General features: G+C 47.7%; 1 protein-coding gene across 2 annotated transcripts in view; it reads right to left on the reverse strand.

Moving 5' to 3' along the window:
• SBK1 (SH3 domain binding kinase 1) overlaps positions 1-14,439 on the reverse strand; it is an 85,593-nt gene that overhangs the window by 37,471 nt on the left and 33,683 nt on the right. The window contains exon 1 of one of the 2 annotated variants that reach the window (XM_034784657.1): positions 9,062-9,674. The exons of the other annotated variant lie outside the window; for it this stretch is intronic. The gene's annotated coding sequence lies outside the window, so the exon portion shown is untranslated. Of the gene's footprint in view, positions 1-9,061; positions 9,675-14,439 lie in introns of those variants that run through there. 2 annotated transcript variants of the gene reach the window in all.

Below are 14,439 nucleotides of genomic sequence, written 5' to 3' on the forward strand. Positions count from 1 at the left end.
GCCCCCCCCCCCCGTTTCTTGACTGCCCCCTCCAGAACCTCCCTGTCCCTTCTACTGCCCCCCCTTACCCTGCTGCTCAGAACAGGGTGTTGGGCTCTGTGCCAGCCGGACACATGGCTGAGCTCCCCTGCACAACACAAAACCCGGTCCCTGGCCCTGCACAGGGCTGCTGGAGCGGGCTGCAGGAGGAGGAGCTGCCGGCCGGCTCAGAATGCGGGGAGGGGGGGTGGGAGGAGGAAGCTGCTCCGGAGTCCAGCCCGGGACTTTCCTGCAGCCCTCCCAGCCGCTCGCTCTGCCGGGGGAGGGGGAAATCCCGGACATTGTGAGTGCTTTACAAATTCCCCCCGGACGCTATTTTTAGCACACAAAAGGAGGACATGTCCGGGTAAATCCGGACGAATGGTAACCCTAATTTAGGGAAAGTGTTCCTGGGGGAAATGTTGCTTGTATGTATGTATGTGTGTGTGTGTGTGTGGATCAAACTGAAATATATTTTTTTTCCCCAGAATTTTGTTTTGCAGGAAATTTTGAAATTTTTGGGGAAAAAAATTTATTTCAGGTTGATCAACACATTTCAACTTTTTAAAATCTTTTTATATATATATATAAAAAAAAAAACACCCTGATTTTGTTTTGTAACCAAAAAAAAAAATATCAAAATGTCATGTTCCAAAAAAGGATGGAACAGGAGTTTTGCTATTATCAAAATGTTTTGTTTTGTTTTCTAAACAATATTTCACTGAAATGAATACAGTTTTCTAAATGCTTTGATTTCAAACCAAAAAACGCATTTTTTGGTCAAAAAACTATTTTGATCAAAAAACTATTTTGATGAAAAATTTCCCAACCAGCTCTATTAATTTTTCCATGTAAATACTAGTTATATTCATATTCTTACTGATGGATATTCTTGGGCTCTTTTCTGTCTTAAGGGGCAGTCAGTAGCTAGGTAGGTTTGTACATGGATAATTGACTTAGCCCTCCACAAATATGGGTTTCCCTTCCCGCCCCCCACAAATAAATAATTATACTTTTCACTTCCTTAGCAACTTCCATCTGACAGCTCATTACACACATTAATTAACTCAATCTCACAATAGCTAGGTTAAATTTTCAGATGGGGAAACTGAGGCCCAGAGTGGCAAAGTCATTCATAAAAGTCACAAGCTGAAACAGAAGCAGAGCCCAGGAGTCCTGCTGGGCCACTCCATTTGTTAAACCACATCCCCACCTTCCTTTTCAGCAGCAACCTTCACTCTAGTTCACCTCAGCATATCTGTTCTTTGTATAATGCTTTGTGTTTTTCTTTCATCCTCTTTTTTCCACGGCTGCAGCTATAACCTTTAGTGTTGATTGCTTTGTTGAAAAAAACAACACAAATTACAATGTGGGGAAGAAAGGGACTATATGCATCTATCAGGGAAGCAGTGTGGTCTGTGACTAGAGTACTGGGATTGCTGACCTGCTGCCTGACCTTGGGCAAGTCACATCACTTCTCTGCCTCTATATCCCCCTCCTATCCTTTGTCTTGTCTATTTAGATTGCAAGCTCATTGGGGCAAGAACCATCCCTCCATAAGGCCTTGCCTACACATGGTGACAGGTAGCTATGCTCTGCAGTGAAAGGCAGGCTGAGTCCACACGGCAGTGAAAGGCTCCAGCAGCAGGGACCTGCCGGAGCCTTTCCCCACTGCTGGAGTCTTTCACTATGGCAGGGAGAGGCTGAGACAGTGGGGCACTACGTAGCTATAAATAGAAGTGTAGACATGGGAAGCATTGCTTGGGCATGCAGAGAGCCATGTGGGGTATATATCCTTGGCTTCGGGCAAGCAGGGCCTCTGCTTAACTGGCCTAAGCCATGCCTCACCCTCCACTCTGCTCTTTACACCTGTGCTAGCTGAGTTTGCAGAGTATGTACTCTACATGCCACTGAAAGCATAGCCGTAGCCTAAATGTTTGTACATTAGTTGACATGACAGGGCCCCGATCTCAATGCAGACCTCGAGGCAATATTGTAATACAGACAATAATAATCTAGTAATCTGCAAAAATTACATGAGAGCAATTCCTGGAGGGAGTTAAGACAGATTCAGCACACTATGTCCTGCCACCAAACCCCCGAGACTGTCCCTCTCTGTCCCTAAATCCTTATCCAACAGGCACGTTGATTTCAATCTTCCAGCCCCATCTCCATGCTGACAGATTCCTGGGGACAAAAGTCTCAGCTGCTGTAATCTCTCACAATTTGATGGGAGTTAATGGAGCTCCACCAATTTAAACCAGCAGGATATTTGGCCCTTGGTTTCTCACTGACTCCCTACCATATGGTCTCTCTGAGGCCACCACAAGCCTGATTTCAAAGATCCTGCTCTAACCCACCCCTGGGTAGGCCACGCCAGCTGTCTCTTGTACAGATCTGGCCCCTTACCATAGTACCTGAGCACCTCACGATTTTTAAATGTATTTATGCTCACAGCACCCTTGTGAGGAGGGAAGTGCCATCATTTTATAGATAGCAGATGAGTCACAGAGAGATTAAGTGTCCTCCCCAAGGTCACACAGGAAGTCTGTGGCAGAGCAGGGTATTTAACCCACATACCTTGAGTTCTAGGCTAGCTCCCTGGCCACTGTATCTGGGTTCAATTCCTGCTCATGGATTATAGGATCTCTACCTGTCATTTGCCAATACCATTTTCTACACTGCTTCCTCTGGTAACTCAGAATCAGCATAAGCAATTTCCAATAAGGCTTTTGTACCATAGGATTTATCCCAAAAGCAAAAATTAACAGCTACATAATAGACCCTCAAAGATCAGAACGTGTGTAGTGTAAACAGCCATAAGCATAAATATTGCAGGATAGCCCCTGAAAAACATAGGCATTCAATGGATATTGTACTTAATTAACTGATTAGGAGCATAGGAGAAAAAACCTCTTCAGTTCATAATTATGGTGTCATGAAAGCCCGGTCAGTAAGATGTCATGGATACTAATTGCCAGCTTGGCTGGTCATGAGCAGTACTGTGGGCAGCAAAGTAACTCACCAGGGCAGGTCATGTTATATAGATAACATGACTAGACTGCATCTCAGCAGAGATTCAATATTTGTACAGGGGCCGATTCATAGGAATTGCCACACTGGGGCAGCCAAATGGTCCATATCACTAATATCAGAGGAAGGTATAACCATCACTACCCAAAGAGAGCATCTACAGACGCAATATCCCATAGGGCAATATTTCTTCCTAACCCAAGCTGATGTCATGAGGCATTTGGATTGAGAGTCCTCAGAACCACTGTCACAACCTTTGCTATTCTTATTCTATCTGCTTTGGTGCATATATGGCTCCTGTCACTCATATCCTCAAAAAACCCCTGGGAGGTAGGGAAATATTATGCCCATTTTACAAATGGGAAATTGAGCCACCAAAATATTAAGCGATTGGCTAAGGTCACATAGGAAGCATGTGGCAGAGCCAGAAACGGAAATCAGATTGCTATCCAGTGACTGAGTCTCATTCCAAGACCATCTTTCTCACCCTGTATAAAGGTCTAATCATTCCTTAATCTTGTTAGCCTGTTTACCTCCGTGATATCCTGCAGCAGGGAGTTCCACAACTTCCCCTCAAAAAGCAGCTCTCTTCATCCATTTTAAGTACGCTGCCTTTTAATTTCCAGTGGCCTTTTGTTCTCATGTGATGAAGAACTAGGAGCATGCACGTGGCTCACTAGACAAAACTAAATCTGAATGTGATGCTGTTCAAGGTAATGATGTTATAACATTTTCTGCATCATTCTCCATCCTCTTCCTATGTCATGTTAACACCTAATCCTCTCCATTTTCATGGCTGCTGCACATTGAGCAGGCAGCTTCATTGTGTTGTCCACAATGATGCCTAAATAATTCTCTGTAGAAGTTACAACCAATTCAGATCCTCAAGGAGTGGACGAGTAGTTTCAACGATCCCTTGACAGGAATCACAGGTTGCCTGTGATAGCAGGGCACTTTCCTATGTTCCTTCCAATGGGCACAACTTTGGCATTTTTCTACGCTGAATTTCATGTCACCTGATTTTTCCAGATTCTTCTGGAGCGCCTGCCTCGTAATGCTGCTGAACTAAGTTAAACCATATAGGGCCTGATTCAGTTCATACATCGCTGTAAATCTGGTGTGACTTCTTTGTAGTTAATGCAATTACACAGGTGTATGTGAGCTCTCAGTCGTGCTCTGTGTTGGGTGCAAATTTTTCCACTTCAGTACCCAGCCCCCCTTTCTAGGTTAATAAATATATCGAACACGGGTCCTGGTACAGACCCTTAGGGCAGTCATATGTAATGTTCCCCCCCCCCCCAATGAGATCCCGTCATGTCTCATGTCAGCTTTTAATCAGCGACAGGGCTTCACCATTCTCTGTATGGTTATCAGGTACCTTGAATAGCATCTTATGAGGCTCTTCCCCAGAAGCTTTTGGAAAGAGCAAATAACTGATCTCCACCATTTCTGCTCTACCCACTAGTTTGATCATTCAGTACTAACAGGTGAGACAAACAGCTTTCTTCTTATGGAAGCCATCCCTAAACTATTACGCTCGTTTCAATGCTTTGCAATTCTCTCTTCCATAGTTTTTCTCTACTGTTTTCCCTGGCCTATTATTTCCAAACACACCCTTAGCATGGCACCTTTTTACAGAGATGACACAGCACTGGCTGCCTTCCAGTCCTCCGGCTTCTCAGCACTTTTTAATGATAAATTACGAATCTTTGTTACTAGCTCATTTCTCCATTCTTTAGCATGCTCTGAAGAGTGACTTCCAGTGCTGGTGATTTATGGGAACTTAATTATTTGAGTTGTTCCATCTTTTAGTCTCCTTTCAACCCCACCGCCCTCAATTCTTCCATCTTCTCTGGCAATGTCTCACTTTCACCACCTGTAAAGAGTATCCCCATGATAGGTATTCGCCTTGCTCCCCCCATGTATAGTTCGTCAGAGCATCTCGCTAATTGTTCCCTTCCCACCACGGAAATACCAGTGGTGTCGAGATCTTCCCCAAATCCCAGCCTTTCCAGCTCACCCAGGTATGTCTCAAACATCCCACGCTGATCTGCAGCTGATAGTAGCTGTGATCTGTAACAGGACAGCCCATTTTACCTGAAACTCTTGTTATACCTTATTGGATTATTCCTCCTTGTCCTCACCCTACCCTTCCGCAGGGCAATCCTAGCCCATTCTACTGGATACATACTGCAGTGGAACTTGTACCTCTGATATCCCCAGCAGATGATGTCCATTGTCTGACTAGAGAGCGTCTCTATACCTGCCAGCTTTCCCCCTCCCCTCCACCCTCTTAAACAGCCTCCAAACTCTTCTTTGCTGTCATTGCCAGCAGTGATTAAGAGCCCTCCTTTCCCCACAGCCTAATAAACTCGGTCCCTCATCCACAAACTTCAGCTCTTCTATCCCCCTGCATGTGGGACTAGAAGAATCTCAGAGCCCAAAGTCCCTAACCTCAGCCTTGTTTCTAAGCATCTATAGGCAGATCCCAGGTGCCATCTCCTGCTAGTGCCTACCACTAGTGCTGCCATTTACTGTGCCCACCAATGTCTCAAGTCTCTGTAAGAGACTCTACACAGCTCATGAGATCCAACATCCCCCCTCTGATCACCCCACACCCAGCTCTCTCTACGCCTGGTAAAAACAACATGCATCCAATGCACAAACTGTTTCTCTTCCCCCCAGAGGGATTTGCTCAGTCTAGGAGGAATTATTATCCTCCTCAGCCTATGCCAGATGGTGGCTCCCTGGACCCATCTCTTCATGTTTCTTTGATCTCCTTCCATCCCAACACTGGCTTCAACTAAAGGTAATTGGCAGGCCCATTCCAGCAGGTCTCTAGATGCCATGAACCAGATTCTCAGCTAGTATAGCAATCAGAACAAAAGCCTTATGCCAACTTATAGCAGCTGAGGAGCCAGCCCCATATAGGCACATCATGCACCCTGCTGTCCATCTGGTAGGTCAGCAGCCCTGGCCTCAGGGCACCTTGAGTTGCTTCTACCATCTGCAGACACAATTTGGCCACATGGTAAGTAGGTGGTCAATGGGTATTTAACTGGGTCACGCTCACCCTTCCTAAAGCATAGCTGATTCTTGAGCTAGGCTGTGGCTACACTCGACACTCCAAAGCACTGCCGCAGGAGCGCTCCCACAGCAGCGCTTTGAAGAGCGAGTGTGGTCGCATGCCAGTGTTCGGAGAGAGCTCTCCCAGTGCTGCAGGTACTCCACCTCCACGAGGGAATTAGCTTACAGCACTGGGAGCCATGCTCCCAGCGCTGGGGCACTGTTTACACTGGCGCTTTACAGCGCTGTAACTTGCTGCACTCAGGGGGGTGTTTTTTCACACCTGAGCGAGAAAGTTGCAGCACTATAAAGCGCCAGTGTAGCCATAGCCCTAGACTCTAGCTCAATGACAGGTTCTTTCCACTGCATCCCACTAAGAATGAAGATTAAAAACAAAACCCAATCAGCTCTCACCTTTCCTGCCACTCCCCTCTATTTGTCCAGTTCAGGTGGGCAGCTCACCCCTCCACTGCCTGCCACTTGGCCCACCACTACCTAGCTTCCGATCTCACTGCTGGAGATGGCCTCTTGCTTCCCTTTCTCTTTTTATTTTTCCTGCCTTTTCTAGCCCAATCCATCAGCTCTATCCCAGCAATCAATTTCGTCAAGTCAACAGAGTCACCTCTACTCACAGCCCTCAATCAATCACTCCAGAGCAAAATCACTCTCCTGTCCTCAGGAGCCATTACAGCCACGCTCTCCCTTGCGGCTCTGCTGCACAGTGACTATTCAAAAGGCACATTTGGAAAACTAAAGCCCACTAAACTCTTCACCAGTCCTTACTTCTGGATTTCCATTGCCACTCAGGCTCCAACTCCTTTCAAGCATGACTCACTCTGTTTCCATCTCTGGTTCAGAGTTTCTATAAGCTACCAGCAGGAACTGATCCCTGCTGAGATCATTTGGTTCCTTGACAATACAGCACAATCAAGCAACTGGGCTCTAGTCCCCTCCCAACCTGGGATGCCATCCCTAGGGTACAGGCAAAGCTGAATGATAAGCAGCACACCCAGGCCAGAAGAGAAGACTCCAGCAACAGCAGGCCCATCAGGCAGAAATGAAAATAAATGGCCATGCACGTCACAGCCACACCAGCTGCGCTCCCTGTCTAACCAGCTACCCCAAGCAACAGAATAGCTGGGCCACCTGGAAAGGCTGAGCCTAAGAGCCAAGTTAGAGGAGACCAAGAACTGTCTAGCTCTACGACACATGTCCCAGGAGGTGATCATCCTGCCATGCTTATAGAAGGTGCTGGGAGGCCCAAAGGGCAGGTGAACCCCCCCCCCCGCCCTTAAGGCCAATGACATCAGGAGATGTCAGCAGGACAAGATATTATCTCCTCAGCTCACAAGGACCGCCACCGTTAAATGGCTCCATTAACTAGTATTTACAGCATGTTGTTTGCCAGGAGAAAATAGCCCTGGCCAGTTCTCAAGATGTGTAATGATGGAGATATTGCTCTGTGCCTATGGAGGGAGGGGATACACCACCTTCCGAAAATCGGCACTCCTCCCCCAAGAGAGATTGCTACCTCGGCACTTATCTACCTGGGGGTAGAGGACAGGCCACCTTTGGGACAGTGTTTCCAGCAGGGTTGCCTATAGCAAAGGATTCTTCCAGGAGGGTTTCACAGCACAAACACCATGACATTGGAGCACTTCTGAAAGCATTAGAAAGCCTCAGGGGAGGCAGCGCATGATATATGGGGACTTCAAAATATAATCCCTCCTCCTGCTCTTCACATTCCCCCGCCCCCATACTGCCTAAAGCCAAGCCCTGAAATCCATGCAGCAATCTGTCAGAAAGTTTCAGCGATTCACAGAAGGGAGGTAAACAAGGGATCAAATAAGTAGCCCTAGGCTTCCCTCCTAGAACAGGAGTGAGGATTTAAGGCAACAAGGGGGGAGGGAGGGGAGGAAAGAGTACCTAAGAACTGGCTAGAAGGACCCTAAACTGATAGGGGAAGTACAGGTGGCAAAGAGGAAGGCTGCTGTGAGAGACAGATGTGCATAATATGTAGGATCTTGACACTGCTGGGAAATTGTCACCTCAAGCACTGGCCCCTGGATACAGGTACTATGGAATGAGATCAATTCAATCGCTGAGGTTGTGCCAACTCTGGGAGAGCTCTGGGGTGGAGGGACAATAGAATTTGCTCCTGGTGCTGCTACCAGCTCACTTACATCCCTCTGTGTTCACAGAGAAAGGGCCTGACAGAACCACAGCCAGAACCAAGCCATATCCGATACTGCTGTGTATTTACTCTAGTACCCATTACAGGGCAGGGGGAGGGACACCTGGGGTGAAGGGGGGAATCAGGATTAGACGAGATTGACATCCATTGATAAAAAAAAGAGGTTGGATCCCTGTTTCACCACCACTCCCCACCATGTCAATTTCCATGCCAGTAGCAAAGGGGGCGGGGGGGGGGTCCAGAGCAGGACAATCGGGGGGAGGCTTCGCCCCCCATACAAAGCCCCGATCTAGCGCATTTAGGGCGTGTATGCAGACCCTTGTGGATGGCTGTGTTGGGGCTGGTACCGCCGAGCGCATGCAGCCCCCCCGGGAGCGATTGAGGGGGGGAGGGGGGACTAGGCTTTGCACACAGGAGAGACACAAAGGGAAGGGCCTTCAGACGAACAACAGGGGAGTGGAGCGAGCTGCGGAAGGGGAGCCCAGCCCTCCCTGCACCTGCCTCCGCCCGGAGCATCCGTCTGTAGCTGCACAATGGGGGACAGACAGATCGGCCGGGGGAGGGGTGTCTCCAGCCTCACAGCGACCTCCTTATCCTAGCAGGGCCCTGCCCGGGCTGGGGGCTCCCGGCGGCCCTGAGGGAGGGGCTGCCGCTGCATTGTCCGGCTGTGCTGGGCTCCACCTGGACCCGCACCCACGCCGCGAAGGGGAGATCTGCGGGGCCCCAGGGCGGCTCGGAGCCCGGCCTTACCTGGGTGGGGGCTGGGGCGAGCCCCCGGCTCCCTCACACACGTTCACCTTCCCTTCTTCTCGCCCGCCGACGATCGCCCCTGTGTGCCCGGGCGAGGCTCGCTCCCTGTGCCCCTGGGGGGCCCCCGGACGGGGCTCGGTCTCCGCCTCGCCTGACTTCGCGGGAGGGCTGGGGCTGGGACATCCCCCCTCCGCCGCTCGCCTGGCTTCCGCTAGGGGGGTCTGGTCCTCATGGCCCCGGGCAGGGGCTACCGCCGGGTCGGGTCCGCAGCGCGGGGCGGGCCAGGGATGGAGGGGGCGGCTCAGGCGCGGCGAGCGCCCCGGGCTGCTACAGCTGCCGGCGCCGGGCGGGGTCCTCGCTTGTCCCCGGACAGCAGCCGCCGCGCAGCCCGGCCGCCGCCGCCACCTCTCCGCTCCATCGCGGCGCCCCCCGGCCCCTGGAGGGACGGTCCCCGAGCAGCCAGAGCCGCCTCGCCTCTGGGCCAGCAGCCCCGCGGGGATCCGTGCGCCCCAGCCGCACAGCCAGCTCCCCGCTTTGTCCTGGCTCGGTGCGTGTGTATGTCTGGGTACGTCCCCCCCGTCTCTGCCTGGAGAGCTCAGCCACTGGCCTCCTTCCTCGCCGCGCCCCGGCTCCTCCTCCGGCGGGCCGAGCCAGCCGGGTCCTAGCGCTCCTGCGCCGCCGCCTTCGTCTCACCTCACACGTCTGAGTATGTAGGTCACACACGCCTGGATAGGCTGCCAAAGGCCCGGGCTCGCCTCGGCTCACGGGGTGGAGTTAATCTGGGGGCGGCTGGATTTGTTTTGGCTGGAGCGGTGTCACTCTCTTGTAGGACTCAAGAGCATGGGTGAGATGAGCTTGGCTGTCTCTGCAGGAGACACCCATTGGTGTGGGCAGAGTCGCTCAGCTCCCCTGTCCCTGGACAGATGTAGTGAGCCACAACCCCAGCTGCGAATGGCCAACAGGAGGAGCAGCTCAGGCAGTGCAGTCTCCTGCTCAAAGGAGATGGGGGGCAGAACTCAAGTTATTTGGGGGTGCCAGTTATTCAGAAAGGAACCCTACAAAAAGTGGAAACAAGGAGGAATTGCTATGGAGGAGTACAAAGAACAGCACAAGCACCTGGGGACAAAAGCAGAAAGACTAAGGCCCCAAGTGAGTTACAGCTGGCAAGGGACAAAAACGACAATAAGAAGAGGTTCTTTAAATACATTAGGAGCCAGAGAAAGACTGAGGACAGTATAGGCCCTGCATTTAGCAGGGAAGGAGAACTAATAACTGATGACTTTAAGAAGGCTGAGGTGTTTAATGTTTATTTTGCTTTAGTTTTCACTAAAAAGGTTTATGGTGACCAGATACTCAAAACAATATTCATAAGGGACAAGGAATGCAAGCCAAAATAGGGAAAGAACAGTTTAAAAATATTTAGATAAGTTAGATGTATTCAAGTCAGCAGGGCCTGATGGAATTCATCCTAGGGCAGAGGGCTTTAACGTCACTGCCCCTTTTGTCCCCAATATTTCAAGTGTCTCATGTTGACCTAGCTGACATAGTCGATTTAATTTTTGTTTTGTTTTTTTAAATATTTCATCTATTTTAGTAAAAAACAATTTTAACAAAAACAACCCTGATTTTAAAAAACTTGAATGTTTAACTAAATTCAAAAATTCATATGCATATTTTGTTAAAATATTATGTTTGCTGTTGAAGAAAAAAATCCAAAATACATAATTTTGTTGTTTTAGTTAAATAAAACAATTTAAATGTCTGTCTGGTGATGTTCTCCTCCTAATACAGCATGGCAAGAAAATCCTCCATATATTAATGATTAACCTGTTGAATTGGAGATAGTTCACCTCCCAATGACTTCATAAATATCCTTTGGTAAATGGTCAATTACCTTTGGTAAATGAAACAGCCAAACAATCATTCATTTTCTCATATAGCTGTAAAACTAATCTGAAAAGTTTTCAAAATAAATCACTTTAAAAATGTATAGTATGTACTTTCTAAAAATGAAAACTATATCTATCTCTGAGATGTGAAGATATATTAAGGTTATAACAACCAACAAGAATGCACTTTTATATAGAAATCCATGATTAAATCGAGTCTTCCTGACTAGTGATTTAAATCATGATTTAAATCACTAATTTGATTTAAAGCAAACCCAGCCTGACCACATAGCTGCAAAATGGGGAATAACCTGCTGGACAGTAGTACTGCTGGAAAGGATCTGGGTGTTATAGTGTATCACAAATTGGATATGAGACAACAATGTGATGCAGTTGCAAAAACAGCTAATATTCTGCAGTGTATTAACAGAAGTGTTGTATGTAAGACCCGGGAAGTAATTGTCCTGCTCTGCTCAGCTCTGGTGAGGTCTCAGCTGCAGCACTGTGTCCAGTTCTGGGCGCCACACTTGAAGAAACTCGATACTTGATTGGAGAGAGTCCAGAAGAGAGCAACAAAAATGATAACAAGGTTTATTAAACCTGACCTATAAGGGAAGGTTGAATACCTGGACATGTTTAGTCTTCATAGAAGACAACTGAGGCGGGGACCTAATAATCTTCACATCTGCTAAGGACTATTATGAAGAGGCCAGTGATCAATTGTTCTCCATGTCCCCTGAAGATAGGACAAGAAGCAATGGGCTTAATCTGCAGCCAGAGAGATGTAAGTTAGCTATTAGGAAAATCTTTCTAGCCATAAGGGGAGTTAAGCTCTGAAATAGGCTTCCAAGGGAGGTTGTGGAATCCCCGTCATTGGTGTTTTTTAAGAACAGGCTCGACAAACACGTGTCAGGGATGGTCTAGGGTTACTTGGTCCTGCCTCAGTGCAGGGGGTTGGACTTGATGACCTGTTGAGGTCCCTTCCAACCCTACATTTCTATGATTCAAGTTCCTTAACCATGAGGCCCTCCTTTCTCTTCCTACAGTCTCCTGCCTCAGTCACTAAACATCTTCCAACTTCTGCAACAAAGGAACAGGAGTCCTACAGATTGCAGCCTCCTACACTACCTAGTTCTGATACATTCACAGTCCATCCTGTGCTCTGAATGAGGCAGGGAGCCCGTGGAAAAAATAGTATCTGATCACATCATTAAAGACTTTAGCATAATACATACACACAAGGGGACAGTATTAAGGTTGCACAGGCTACCTTAATTCTGGCATTTCCTAATTTTTGAGTGCTTGATTTTGCCACCTTACTTGTGGCTTTTCAATATAGTTTTATGTGTGTAATTTCCTAGGTTTTTAAAAAAGCAAACTGAACAAATTCCATCATGTAGAATGATGCTGACAGTTCATCACATGATCACTTTTAGATCCACCAAACAGATCTCTGCCAGTTCAGCTACAGGCGTAATCTGCAGCAGTAATAGATTGTCATCCTTTCTATGAATCAGCACTAAAAGGGGGAAGAGAGACACACTTTGCATGGGGAGCATTGAGAGCACAGGAAAGACAGTTTCCCAGTTCTTGTGCCACAGCATACCCCAGCACCTGGGAGCAGCAACTGCAGGGAGAGACCTACTCAATAGCTGTATCCCTGGGCTGGAGCATGCTCAATGCAGACAGACTCTTCAGAGAGTCTGACGAGTCTCTACATAGCATGTGCAAAGAGAGTTTTTTCAAAAAAGATTCATAATTTGCCCAAATTTGGGCAGATTTTTGCAGGGATGGCAAAAAGGTGACCCACCCTCTCAAGCTTCTCAACCAAACAGCTGAAAGACTTTTTTTAACATGGCAAAACAACACCTCTTCCTCTAATTTTGTTCTTAGAAATGACTGGAACATCTTAGCTGAACCTTGAAAAGAAAATTCATCTTGAGGCAGACACCCAACATGGAAAATTTCAGTCCAAACAGCTGAAGTTTGGTAATGTTTTCAAACAGCCAACAAGAAGGTCTTTTATAAAGGCAATCTTAACTAGAGGTGGTAGTACAAGCTCTGCCTATAACTGTAGATAACAGATTAGATGAAAGGCAGTTAGGTATTCCTTCCTGAGCCAGCCCTAGACAAGTCCTCTCTTTCCTTTTATGTCTCCTTCCCACCCTACCATTCTTGGAATGACTGACCGATCTGGTCAAACTATTCATTACAAATAATGGGCCAGATCCTCAACTAGTTTAAACTGGCATTGCTCTGATGTCAGTTAAACTGCATGGATTTCCCCCAGCTGAGAACATGGCAATGGATCTGTTACAAATGCAGACCTGTGTTTGGTTTTAACTCATTTGAAAGCTTACTCTTTGTAAGTATTAGCTGAAAAATTTGGACCAATCATTTTCATGCCATGTGTTTTGTCCACAAATGCTTCATTCCAACTATTTTCTATTCATTATTCACATTCTGTGGTTGGTCTCTCTTAGGGGGATATATAAACCCCACATCACCTGAGAAGGCCTGAGAGCTCTATTAGCTGCACCTTGTTACACCTGGAGGGTGTGTCAGGCTCAGGGAGGAGTTAAAAGGAAGGAGCTGAGAGCAGTTGGGTGGTAGACACTCAGGAGTGCCTTCTCTATGGGAAGAACCTGACTGAAGTTGGCTGGAGGAAGAGCTGTGGAGAAATGTATAGGAGTAGTATTAACTGCTGTGATGGGCCTTGAAAAAGGAGTGAGGTTCCAGGGAAGGTGCCTTGTGGGTTAGTGCTCAGTAGAAGAGTCAAGAACGGAGGGAATGTGAGATGGATGAAAGGCTCAAATCTGAGATGGGTCAAAGTTGCTTAATTTGTATTTCATCTAATCTGGGGGTTTTGCAAGGGACCTACTAGCCAGTGTCCTGGAAGAAGCCTGGGACTGAGGAGTAGTTGAAGATAGAATCATAGAATATCAGGGTTGGAAGGGATCTCAGGAAGTCCTCTATCCCCAGACAGATTTTTGCCCCAGATCCCTAAATGGCCCCCTCAGTGATTGAACTCACAACCCTGGGTTTAGCAGGCCAATGCTCAAACCACTGAGCTATCCCTCCCCCTGTGATAATCCAGAAGTTGTGTTGATTGCCATTATTTTGGAACACAGATAATGGGATAGAATCACAGTGTTACCTGCTGGAGGACAAGCTCACCACTGAAGTCCTGGGGACGAGAGCAAGGCAGAATTGCTGAAACACCATGTCACGGGGGATGCTGCAGGACGGTGAGTTGATGACCGCCCCTAATGTGCATGGTGTTGTTTTTCCCTCCCCAATTGGATGACTGAAATAGTTTAAGCAAGAGGATGGCCGATAACTAATAATGCACTTTGCCACAGGAGGGTTGGGAACATCACTGGTGTTAAAATCTGCTGACATGTTCAGGCTTTGAGAACATTTTTTTGTGACCTCTGCCTGTTCTCCAAATTCCAGTGAATAATGAAACAGATGGCTCCCAGCACATGT

The sequence above is a fragment of the Trachemys scripta genome, chromosome 10, assembly GCF_013100865.1.
Source record: "Trachemys scripta elegans isolate TJP31775 chromosome 10, CAS_Tse_1.0, whole genome shotgun sequence".
Lineage (NCBI taxonomy): Eukaryota > Metazoa > Chordata > Testudines > Emydidae > Trachemys > Trachemys scripta.